An 11,505-nucleotide genomic window follows, 5' to 3' on the forward strand; every position below is an offset into this window, starting at 1 on the left:
CTGGTAGCCTGGAGCCGCTATTCCAGCGTAACCGTAACTAGTAAGTGAGCTCACGGGGCTCAACTGACGACGATGCTAACACGAACCCTAGCAAGAGTCGTGCTTCGCAGAATCTACCACCGGATCGGAATCGCGACCCATTGAGAAGATCCGGCGAGAAACTCAGTCAATTTACTCGTCGAGCCTTTCGTCGCAAGCGACGGGTTCGACGAGAACGGTGACCGGTGCTTGAAGTACCTAGAAGCACCGTTAGTGGATCGGGAGGATCCGAGACGACGTGTTTTGGGCGGCCGCGCTTGCGTTTCTTCTTCCACCATTGCCCGTGTTATATCTTCCGCGGCCTGCCTGGAGTAAGCGCGGCGTCCGCGTCGCCTAGCTGTAACCGACATATCGGAGCTGCTAATCCACTTTGGTTACGCTGTTTGACGGAAACGAAAGGCGATACCGTGACGATCGCTTTTCGAGTTGATATGTGTGCTATGACCCTAAATCGCTTATCGGATAACCCGGTATCGTAATACACGTTCAAATCAACCTTTCTTTTTATAAGCTATGGGTTTTTTTTAAATTAATCTTTGCTTTTGTCGTAATTAAAATACTTTGTTATTCTGATTACGGTATTGATTGATTTATAGAATGTTTCAAATCCAGAATTAAACAGTAAATTTCGTACAATGTTTTTAAATGTCAACGAAATATTTCTGTATAAAATTGTAATTTGTAATTAGTACCAAAATTTCTTAATTTATATTTAGACTTGATAAGTTGTTCCTTGGTTGTGCTTTCCCTCACTGCGACTGAACTTCAATTAATCAATTTTCTTTCGAGTATGAACATTTTTTCTATATTTTTTGATCGTAAAATCAATTTTATGTTATTTTCACCTTTTTTATGAAACTAATTGATTATAATCTTTAATTATTATGTTAATTTAAAATCTTATTGATTATACAATATTTTTTAAGATTTAAGATTTTTAAGATTTAAAAGAAATTAAAATTACAATTTTTAAAAAACACTATATAAAAATAGATTGCCTCTGATGGCTGTGTCTACGACGCAAGTTACCGGTGGTTAGGACTACAAAATGAAAAACCTACTCACAATACGTGCAGTATTGAAGATAACTGTCTTCTGTATCAGGCTCCTAACCCAGCTGGATAACGATAGTTTCTTAAGGTGTTTCGCTATCAAACCGTGTACCGACACAACTATTGGAACAATGATGGTTATATTAACATGCTACATGGCGGTAGTCTCGTGGGCCAGGTCTAAATATTTTATTAATTTGTCCTTTTCTGCCTTCACGAGGTTCTAGTCATGAGGAATGGTAATATCAACCAACACTGCTCGACAAGCCTACTTATCACATTATCAGTATTCAATAAGCCTGAAAATGCAATGCCTGCCAATGCAACAATATACCTATCCGTGATAATAGATCGGTCCCATTAGAGCGTAACATGACCATTTTCAAGAATTGGCTGAGGTTGGTATTGATAATAAGGTACAGCAGCAGCATAATCAAGAAAAGTGTATTTGAGAACAAGTTGTTGATGGATAATCCTAGCAACTTTGTTATGTTTATTCAAGTAGGTACTCGCCATTAGCAAAACGAGAACAGCCAGAAACAAGATGTCTAATAGTCTCTCTCGGACGGTGGCATGCCCGACAAATGTCGACCGTCCCATCCTTTTATTATACATAGTTATTATATATTTATTTTTATAGTACTTTATTTAAATTTATTTTTAATATCAAATCGTCTATATAATGTATTTTTAGTTCAGAAAATGCATAGTAGAAGATAGAAAATGGATCTCCAAAAATGGCAATGAATAGTTTTAAGCTCTTTTTTATTAATTTCTTCCATCTATAAACCTTAGAAATCGCGCATAATACGTGTTTGTACACTTTTTTTACAATATACATATTAATACGATTTGACTAAAATTGTCAAGGAATCCGTTTTGATTACATAGTGATAGGTATTTCATTTCTCAGTATTCTTTTTTTCAAATGTATTTTTGGGAATTGAAATACATATAAAAGAAGTTAATGTACTTAAAAATACTTAACGTTTTTGTGAGGTTTAGTCATATAACACTAGTTATCGAAATAAGTTACTGGGGTAAGCATGGGTGGACTAAATAAGTAATATATCTATAGTACAAGACAGATTTTCGTTTGTGATATTTCCTAAATCATTTTACAAATTTCGACGGGCGTTTTTCTCATTCGTTTTTCACATTAAAGTATATCAATTAATAAAGTTGTGAAAGTGATTTGATTTTTTATTTACTTTACCCTTTTTTAAATTAAGCTAGGTTACCGCCTAGATTTGTACTGAATAACTGACGTTCAGAGCACTCAGGATTTTTATTAAATTATTCGTGTTTAATTTTATTCGTGCTTAAATTATATAAATTGTTATTAAACACAACCTACTTCTTAGACTATAAGGGCTTTCATGCTATTCTTTTACCGGCGATACGCAAGGTAGTGTTCTTACCTATAATAAAGGGTTTTTCAATTGGACGCGCGAACTTTGATAGCTCATAGCGGCTATCTTGGTAAAGTGATAGGTGTCAAATTTGGCATGAACATATATAGTCGTGACATTTTACAATGGAACGCTCCACGTTTCAGCAAAGCGTAGAAATTGTTAAAATTGATACCTAATAATAAAATCAGTGCTCTATTTGCATAACGCTCTGTACATTGCGTCATAATTTATGGCGTCCAAGGCTATCCTGCAGAGTCCACAATCCGTCGTTTAATGAAATTTTTTGAGACAACCGGGTTGTTGGTTTATGAAACAGTACCCGCACGTCAAAGAAACTCAAGATCGATAAAGAATGTTGCCGTTCGGGACAGATTGCGATAAAAACCCAGATAGTCCATTCCAGGTCGTGCGCAAGAGCTGGGTCTTTCTGCGACATCAACTTGGCGGATTTTGCGTCGAAACTTGGGTTTTCATCCATACAAATTACAATTAATCCAAGAGTTAAAACCCAGCGACCACAGAGAGCGCCGTGCATTCGCTGATTGGACTTTAGAGCATTTGGCTGCTGGCCCTGCTTTCGGAAAGAAACCATCTTCAGTAATAAGACTCACTTCTGGTTGAGTGGATTTGTTAATAAACAAAATTGCCGGCTCCAAATGAGCGATGAAAATACACGGGACATTCTTCAGGTGCCTCTACACTGACGCGTAAGGAGCCGCGTTCACTGTCAATGGCGACCGATATCGGGTGATGATAACAAACTTTTTGTAGCCTAGGATAGATGGTATGGATCTCACAAACATGCAGTCCCAACAGGACAGCGACACTTCCCATACAGCACGGGAAACATTAAATTTATTGGATTAGAAATTTGAAGGCTTCGTCATTTCGCGTGGTGGCGACATCAACTGGCCAACGAGATCGTGTGACTTAACACCGTTCGACTACTTTTTGTGGAGCTACGTGAAATCTTTAGTCTATGCAGACAAACTACAGTCTATTGCCGCCCTGAAAGCCAACGTAACTCGCGCTCTTCGCGATATTGAGCCCCATTTATGCGACGATATCATACAAAATGGGTCCACCAGGATACACCACTTACAGCGGAGTCGCGGCCGCCATTTGGCTGAAATTATATTGCATATATACTGTCATCAAAAACCATTTAAAATAAAATAAAAATTGACGCAATATCATTGAAACAGGTTTTTTAAATATTTTTTTTAAGTTTTTTAGTTTTTTTTATGATCCTTGTAGGCAAACGAGCATACGGTCCACCAGATGATGAGTTTTTACCATCGCCCATGGACTTCAGCAATGCCAGGGGCAGAGCCAAGCCGCTGCCTACCGCTAAGTACTCTCCACAAGCCTCGTTTGAAGAAGGATATGTCATAGGGCACGGGAAACACTGTGGAGCTCATTCCAAAGCAGGATGGTACGTGGCAAAAAAAATCTCTGGAAACGCACTGTGGACGAACGCAATGGCTTCAGGTAGTATGGATGATCTCTACTACGGTGGCGGGCGGTGCGATGGTAAAAACGAGATGTTGGTATCATGTCAAACAATTCCTCAGTGCACTCCCCATGGAACATACGGTACAATACACAGAGGGAACCGAAGTCCCTCCGCAGACCCAGAGGTTCCAAACGATCCGTGAGAATGAGATTATCAACAATCCGAACGGCCCCCTTCTGTATGGAGTCAAATGGAAGAAGCTGTTATTTGGAAGCCCCGTCCCAGAGATTCTGATGGGAACAGTAATCCACGCGAGCACAAGTCCGTGTGCTTTATAAAGCAAAAGTCTTAGTCCAGATGTGAAGTACCGCTTCGCTCTGTTGAGAACTCCCAGCATTTTGGACGCCAGCTTGGCTTTGCTTTCCAAATGACTCCGAAATTGGAAATCGCTTGAAATGTCGACCCCAAATATCTAGATAATCTCGGAAGGTTGCAGGGATACTCCTTGGAATTGCGGCGCCATGACAAAGGGATCCATCTTCGCAGTCAACGCGCAAAATTGTGTTCAATGGGTTGTATTGAATTAAGTTTAATTCACTCCGTTCGGAGACTCGCGCCAGAGAGTTCTCCACTAGACACAAGTTTTGATCGTCTCTCTACGCTCCGAGAGAGACTGACGGTCGGTATATCACGCACGTGCTGTCATCCGCATAGCAATGCATTTCATCAATAGACACCATGTCATTGATATACAGGATGAAAAATGTTGGGGAGAGCACCGAATCTTGAACGTCAGCGTTAATGGTCATGGTATCAGAGCAGTTACCATCTAGAACGACCGTGGTGCTCCGTCCATCCAAAAAGCTAGCGATCCACTTGCAGAGTCCCTCGGGGATTCCGTAAGATGGTAGCTTCGACAAGTGCCCTATGCCAGACCGTGTCGAAGGCCTTCGCGATATTAAAGGTCACAGCAAGAGCCTCGCCCTTTCTCTCCAGGACTTAAGCCCACCTGTGATTAAAGTATACAAGAAGATCACCAGCTGAGCGACCGTGACGAAAACCGTACTATCGGTCACTAATCAGTCCGTAATCTTCCAGATACTTCAGGAGTTGTGTATTTATTATTCGCTCCATCACCTTGGAAAGCAAGGAAGTTATCGCGATAGGCCTATAACTCGATGGGTCCAACCGGTCACCCTTCTTCAAGTTGGAGTGTTGTTAATGAAAAACCCTTTACATGCTCACAATTTAAATTAGAATAATGGGGCTGGTGCAGTAATGCGAATACGCTACGAGTTTATCCTAGAGTAGGTTCAATTTTTCTTTTTCTGAATATTTTCCCCAACCAACCTGTCAATTTTGTTCAGGAACGTGTTCGCGAAGACAGAATAATCGTGTAAAGAATGAAAATCAAGGAAAATTTTAATAAAATCTATTTATTTTGTTCCTTCTGGTGCAATTGTGCGGTAATGGTGGTTTATTACGTGTTTAGCCCCTGAAAGTGCACAAATGTAATATCTATACTAATATTATAAAGGCGAAGAGTTTGTTTGTTTGGTTGAGCGCGCTAATCTCAGGAACTACTGGTCCGAAATTCTTTCAATGTTAGATAGCCCATTTATTGAGGAAGGTTATAGGCTATATAACATCACCGTAAGACCAATACAAGCGGAGCACTAATAAATAAAGTTTCAAAATCGCTTTTTCCCCTTTGAGAGCTTCCGCTGCGTGCGCTGCGGAAACTGTTAAAGTTTCGCTAAAATAATATATGAAAGAATAATTGTTCCCCTTTCAAAGTTTTAAAAATAAGTACACGACAGCGCATGTCTATATTTTAAGCTTGGCTCACTATAAATAACCTTTTTTAGACTCACGAAATTTGTTCTAAAATAAGCATTATTTATGAAGCTCTTTTTATAAAGATGATATTAAATCCAAATAAATCATTAATCATTACAAGTATTTAATTTAAAATAAATTTGCCCTCATTTGATTTTAATGAGCATTTTAGAAGATATCGCAGTTTTAAAATAACATCGCAGCAAAATAATGATCAAGCGCGTAATATAACTAGTCAGGTCATACTTAAATATTGTCACACAGTAAAAACTGTTCTTTTAGAATGCTGGCCACAAAAAAGTTTATTGAATTCGAATTTCGAATTGTTCATGAAAATAAAAATATATACTTTTAGAATTTTACTCATTTTTAAATATGGAGTGGACGCTTAAAGAAGACCGTGTTGCAGTTATTGCGTTGCATCGTTGCGGTTACGCGCCAATTCAAATTTTTAACATACTGAAAAATTTGAATAAAACCAAAAGATTCGTTTATCGTACCATCAAACGATACAACGAAGACTCTAGTGTAGATGACAGGTCAAGAAGTGGTCGCCCTCGGTCTGTTAGGACTCCAGCAGTGATAAAAGCTGTGAAGGCGCGAATTCAAAGAAATCCCAAACGTAAGCAGAAACTGTTGGCCCTTCAGATGGGGTTAATAATAATAATAATAATAATAATAATGTTTTTATTTCAAGTAACCATGACTCATATAAATTGTTAATAAGACTTAGACCTATGTTAGTAGTTATATTTACATCACAATGAATTACTGTGGTAACATCCCATGGGAGATGGCACCACAGCGACCCATGTATATACAGTCCAGCCTGCTTGCGATCATGCTCAGGATATTGTTGGAGCTGGCCCTCACTCTGTTTACCAGAGATGCATACCTCTTACGCATGGTAGCGTAAAAACAATCTATGTGCGCGTCTGCAAACATCCCTGATGCGCTACAAAAGCGGGGCAGCACCACCAGCACCCTAAACGCGTTATTGTATTGAACACGGAGAGCGTTGTACGATCTTTGAGTATATCCAGCCCACATAATATAGCAGAACCACGGTGAAAAGGGTGTTAAATGAAGACTTAGGGCTTCGGGCATATCGAAGAAAAACAGGACATCGTTTGAATGCTCGTCTAATGGACCTGAGACTGAAGAGATGCCGCGCTTTGTTGAAGCGGTACGCGGGAAAAAAATATCGGGAAATTCTTTTTTCGGATGAAAAATTTTTTACCGTAGAAGAGAGCTACAACAAACAAAATGATAAGGTGTACGCACACAGTAGTGAAGAAGCGAGCAACCGTATTCCACGTGTCCAACGAGGTTATTTTCCATCCTCGCTCATGGTATGGTTGGGAGTTTCTTATTGGGGCTTAACAGAGGTACATTTTTGTGAGAAAGGTGTAAAAACTAATGCAGTTGTGTATCAAAATACAGTCCTGACGAACCTTGTGGAACCTGTTTCTCATACCATGTTCAATAACAGGCACTGGGTATTCCAACAAGATTCGGCGCCAGCTCATAGAGCGAAGAGCACACAAGATTGGCTGGCGGCGCGTGAAATCGACTTCATCCGGCACGAAGACTGGCCCTCCTCCAGTCCAGATTTGAATCCGTTAGATTACAAGATATGGCAACACTTGGAGGAAAAGGCGTGCTCAAAGCCTCATCCCAATTTGGAGTCACTCAAGACATCCTTGATTAAGGCAGCCGCCGATATTGACATGGGCCTCGTTCGTGCTGCGATAGACGACTGGCCGCGCAGATTGAAGGCCTGTATTCAAAATCATGGAGGTCATTTTGAATAAACTTTAGTGTCATAGGAATCTATGTTTTGTTAAGTTCATTTTGGTATATGAATGGTTACATAATGAATAAACTTGTTTCAATTATTTTACATTAAACATGTGACAGAATTTATGACCTGACTAGGTAGATGTACAAGGCGCCGGCAGGCTGGTGTGCGGCGGCACAGAATAAGAAAAATAACAAGAAACACCTAAATCACTTCAAGATAGGCTTCGAAAATTGTAGTTTTTCTGGATTTCTCCAGGATCCTATCATCAGATCCTGCTCCTGATGCTTACAAGACCATTCGGGAAGTCTACCTTTTGGACCAAAAATAAAAGAAAAAGAAATCACCAGAATCGGTTCAAGCATTCTCGAGAATTCGGTGAACATATTCCGAACCGAATTCAAAACCTCCTCTTTTGAAGTCGGTTAAAAACCGTGATTTTGTAATACCGTGATGTTATAAACTTAAATAGCTCCTTAGCTATTACTAAAAAAAAATCACCTTCTACGTAAATGAAGTCGCGGACAAAACCTAGTAATGAAATAAAATCCGTGAACGTATCGAGCCTGGTGTTGGAATCCCGTTAGCAGGTACCACTAGGCTGGTGTTTGAATCCCGCTGGCAGGTACCATTAGGCCGGTGTTTGAATTTTCATCGGAAGGTAGTTGTAGGTTTATCTCATAAATACGTTTTCTATATAAAGCGGGCTGAGAGTAAGAGCGTTATTTTTTGAGGGTAGGTACACGTACACTACGCACATATTTCACAAAAGTCCACTAACAATCAGGGCACCATGATTGAGTAATACATTAGACAAACGACGTAAGGCAAACGCATCCGGTAATCAATCATTTGCACCACGCTTCCAATTTCCCTCAACGCGTACGCAGGTAATAAATTAACAAGTTTTTACCTTCATCCGTGAGTCCCCGTTCAAAGCAAACAAGCGACTTCAGTCAATTCAATTTAAGCCCACTCTGACAATACCAATTTAGCCTCGTCTAAATGGCTACCTTTGCTCCCGAAACCATTTCAAACACAACAATAAATCTTCCCTGAAATCACCGTCTAATTTCGTAAAAGCCCCGTCTCGCTTTGCTAATTAATATGAATGGCATTTGCATCCGGCTTTTTCTCGCGTACACCATTTCCAACTATTGTTTTGCAAAGATTCTCACAATTTATTCTCGTTTTTACGCGACTGCACAGCGCGCAGAGGGTTATCGAGAATAATAAAAACATCTGTTTTACTCAATGTTTCATTGCTCTTTCTAAATGAAACCTTTTGTAGATTTCTTGAGAGAAATTAATAATTCCTTGTTAAACGTAATTATGTCCATTTATCGTGTACCATCGAAATAATTAGGTTTTTTTTTGTATAGGATATAAATTAATTGTTCTTGTAACATCAGCAGATTGCCAAGTAAAAAAAACGGCATTATTTTAACAATTTATTTCAAGAGGATCACACATTTGAGAGTTTATTTATTTCTTTGAAACAACTGACTAAATCGTGAGCACTCAATTGGTTTGTATTAGTGGGTAATGCTTGTTGATGGAGAAGAGAAAGTCAGTACTTCTGTACGATATAATTATGTTGATAGAGCTGAAACTCGAAACAGATCCGCTTACGTGGGATCAATTGACGTTGCTTTTGCTGCCATCGTTCGCCCGCCAAGCGCTTTGCATTGAAGTTCGTTCAGCCAATGCACAAATCTAATGGATTTTTTATGTTCCCCGAAAACGTATTGATATGGGTAAAATGGAAAATGCACCTTGCCAAAAGGATTTTGGTCGTACGATATAAATCAGTTTTATTTTTATTGTTTTTATATCTATTAGTCGCTGAAATTTTTGCGTATCAAGTAAAAATCTACATAATATTTTACCAAAGCTTTGCGCTTGAAGCTATTAGTAATTTTTTAGGACTTTAAATGTATAAAATCCATTTCATTAAATAAGGGGGAGTCAAGGCATACCGATTTGTGGTTTAATGGTAAAATCAAGAGTCGTTCATGGGCTTATTGGTTTTGTGGTTAGCGACTGACTACTGTAACGTGACCCGAGCTGAATTACCAGTATCCATGGTCTGGGCTCAATTAATGGCCAACTTAGTACATTTGTTAACGACAACTCCTTCCTTCCATCCTTCAAGAGCTACTACGTGACTTTTCGTTAGCTTGTCTCCATCCCATACATTTGTGTCCCTTTCCACAACGCTTGGTTTTTTTTTGTTTGTGTTTTATTGCCGTATAGGCAGACAAGCTTACGGCCCACCTGATGGTGAATGGTTACCGTCGCTCATGGACGTCAGCAATGCCAGGGGCAGAGCCAAGCCACTGCCTACCGTTAGCACTTGGATAGCTTTGGCTAGTCCCATAGATGTCTTGTCTATTAAGCTACCGCAATAATTTTGTTCCAACGCAATTGCAAATGTCATGAATATCAATTGATGCTGGTCTTGTTTATAAAGTAGGATAGAATATAGAATGCCTATTTCTATCACCATGCCCATTTCTGTTGTGAAGCACTAATGCATTTCGGTTTGAATTGTGGAACAGCAGTTATACTGTAAAACGGAGACTTAGAAGTAATTCTTGATGTCTATGGGCTCCGATAACCACTTAAACCAAGTGCGTCATGAGCTCATTGACCCGTTTAAGAATATAAAAATATATATTCAAATTGTATTTATAGGCTCTAGTAGTCGTTTAGAAGCAGATGGGTTGTACGTTCGCCTGTTCTTCCTCTTGGGTAAAAAAAAAGTCGTCGTTCACGTATACAGAGACATTCAGGTATACTGATTCGAGTAGCAGCCGTGTACTCATTAAAACTTTCCTCGGGCTCGCACGTGTTTTTAGTTTTTATCGAGAGCTCTCGTCGTTAGCGGGAACCGTCGGGCGGTCGAGCCGTACTGCGGTTCAGCTGCTTTGATTGCGGTAATGATGTCTCCCCCTAACGCCTGTACTCATCTTTAAATTTTATACCTTTCGAAATTAATGACTTCTCGTATTTTTTTTTACATACACACATTAAAAGTATATTTATGATGAGTCTCTTGTCAGTTTTGTAGCGATAGAAATCACAATTTAAAAATTGCAGGGTATAGAATATCTTAAATCAAAATTACGGTAAACTGCTTGCGTAACCAAAAAACAATGTTCAATTATGTACCTATTGGTCAAGCATGAATACGTAGCTAAAGAATGGAAATTCGTATTGTGTGAATCCGCTTTGAATGAAGAAACATCTGGGTGACGTGTCCTCTTTTCCTAAAAACACACACACATGCACATATCTTATGTGCGATACGGATACGTATAATGTGGTAAACGTTAACTGGAGCTGATAGATACTACAATGTGAATGCTACGGTCATCCATGCGGTATGAGCACGCCGTTTCAATTTTGTTGGAATAAAAACAATCCTGTCTTTCGAATCAAAAGCTTAAGTAATTGCTTCTCGGCAGAAATAAGCAATACGCCATCTGCCCGTGAGTGAGGGCTCATAATATCACCATCAATTTGAAAAGGTATTAAAAAGGGAAGTAGTGGTAAGTTTTAGTAGTAAGTCTAATACTTTTTTCGGTTTTCGCGTGTAATTGAGACAATTAAAACAAGTTTTGCGCTTTGAAATAGCGTTTTATTTTCATTATATTATTTCCGACGCGTCGAATAGGTACTTTAAAGTTTTCGTCTCACAAACGCCTGATGATTCGTAAAAATAGTAGGTTAGGTTGCTGGTAGGTTGTAGTAGTAGGTCGGTAAAGTTGTTTTAAAAAGGCTTTGCCAAATATTATCAAGGTATATTAATAGCTTACGCGTCTCGTATTTCACGAGTAGTCACAATAAACAAGTACAATCATGTTAGTACGTACGCGTTCGGCAGGTTTGCAGGAAATC

This window comes from Bombyx mori, chromosome 5, assembly GCF_030269925.1.
Source record: "Bombyx mori chromosome 5, ASM3026992v2".
NCBI classification, from domain to species: Eukaryota; Metazoa; Arthropoda; class Insecta; order Lepidoptera; family Bombycidae; genus Bombyx; species Bombyx mori.